This window comes from Falco cherrug, chromosome W (genome assembly GCF_023634085.1).
Source record: "Falco cherrug isolate bFalChe1 chromosome W, bFalChe1.pri, whole genome shotgun sequence".
NCBI lineage: Eukaryota > Metazoa > Chordata > Aves > Falconiformes > Falconidae > Falco > Falco cherrug.
Window position 1 is genome coordinate 7,651,341 of NC_073719.1, and position 2,286 is coordinate 7,653,626.

The following is a 2,286-nucleotide window of genomic DNA, read 5'->3' on the forward strand; positions in this document are numbered from 1 at the left end:
TGTTACTAACAGCCTCTGTTTTTATACCTCAGCCCTTGCGTATGTCCAACTGATATGTAGAACTATAATTTTACTTGGATAGTTTATTGTTACTTATTTAATATTCTACCATAACATAGCATTTTATTCTGCCAGGTCTTCAGGAGTACATAGTACAATGTTTTCCTTGTTCGCTGTACTGTATAGAGGGTTAATTTTTCCCCTTGTCAGAATACTCTGGTGCAGTAGATATTACAGTGCCAAAGAGAAGAATCATGTGAAGGGAGTCTGCTAAGCTGGCTTGTGGCTACCAGTAATTTAGAGTTGGGAGGAGAGTGACAAACTATGGACAACTCTTTTTTTTCAGGAAACCCTGACAAAGTATTTTTCTTCCAAATGCCTCTGGTGATTATGTAGTTAGGTTGTATTAGTTCTCCTATATTTTCTGTCTCTTTGTATTAGTGTGCAATTTAAAGTCTTCCTATATCTATAAGCAGCTTTGCTGGATGGAAATTCCCCACTAGCAGCTCTTGATGCTGCTTTTTATAATTAGCATTGCACTTTAGGGATGTCTGTGTTTCCTTTTCTTCCACGTTCCCTCTTTTTCAATTCCATACCTGTGAATCCAAAGCTTTGACTTTCCCTTTGATGTCCTTCTGCTGCTGTGACCCTGAATGGCTTGACATTTTAACCATTATTTCACTCCTCTCTGCAGAAGCAATCAAATATTATTCCCATTGCACTACTTTGGGAGATAATTTACTTTCATAAAGAAACACCATAAATGACTATAGATTAAATAAAATTTGCATCAGTGTCCTGTTTTCAGCTGTGATCGAGTTAATTTTCTTCCTAGTAGCTGGTGCAGTGCTATGCTTTGGATTTAGGATGAGAATAATGTTGATAACACACTGATGTTTTAGTTGTTGCTAAGTAGTGCTTACCCTAAGTCAAGGACTTTTCAGTTTCCCATGCTCTGCCAGTGAGGAGGTGCACAAGAACCTGGGAGGGAGTAGAGCCAAGACAGCTGACCCAAACTAGCCAAAGGGATATTCCATACCACAGAACATCATGATCAGTATATAAATATAAACTGGGGGGAATTGGCCAGGAGCCTCTGATCTCTGCTCATGGACTGGCTAGGCATTGGTCAGTGGGTGGTGAGCAATTGCATTGTGCATCACTTAAGGTTTTTTCCTTTGGGTTTTATTCTTCTCTGTCTCTCTCCTTTCCATTACTAATATTACTATTATTATTATTGTTATTAATTTTATTTCAATTATTAAACTGTTCTTATCTCAACCCATGAGTCTTACGTGTTTTTTTCCAATTGTCCTCCCCATCCCACCAGGGGGACATGGGAAGTGAACAAGCCGCTGAGTGGTACTTAGTTGCTGGCTGGAGTTAAATCACACAGAGGTCAGGACAAACTGTTCTTTCCTTTATCTCAACTGGAATTTACTGATTAGTCTTCATTAATCTCAAGTCTGTAATATATTGCAGCAGAGCTAAAAGTCAAGCTGATATATTTGCTCGATCTCCGTTCTTAAATAAAGTACAAAAACGATGTCATTTTCCAGCTCCATAACCTTCTCAATTTGCAGAAATTAAGTATCTTTTCCAAATGTTCAAAGAGGAGGAAGATTGCAGCTGTAGCACTCACAAGCTGGAATGAAGATTGACCACTACTGTGGAGTCCCAGTTTTGTGCCACTAAGGATGTGCTTTTTCATCATGCTCAGCTTTATACAGTGCTCAAAGCAGCAGTGATGTCAATATAGCTGTGAATACTCACCATGTTCTCCAACTGGGCCTGAAAGTCTCAAGCCAGGCACTGAAAATCAGCCCATCTGGAAGATGTTAAGCTAAAGTGGTTTGAATCTGTGGTAAAGACAAGGAAAAATCCATTTCTCCAGAGTGACCCCAGAGCTGAGCCCAGTTGGGCAGGTGTCCTGTGGGGAAGCTGTATGTGGTCAGTAATTGAGGGCTCTATCCTGTATTAAGGTGTTTGGGAAGAAAAGGAGTTAAGGTCTCATAGGGTGTACAGCTCAGGTTTTGGGTACTTAACCTTCTGTTCTTCTAATGCAACTTTGTGTATAAAACTTCCTAGGATTCTCAGAAAACAAACTGAAAATAAATAAAAAAAGCAGAAATACCATCACTCAGCATAATATTACTATTACATACTACCAGAGTAGGTAATATTAGAGTCATGGCCCAGGTCTCTGCTGCAGTACTGGTCAGCAGTACTGGACGTCACTCCCTGCCTCAATGCTGGGGACTTTTTTTGGCATATAGAGCAATTTAT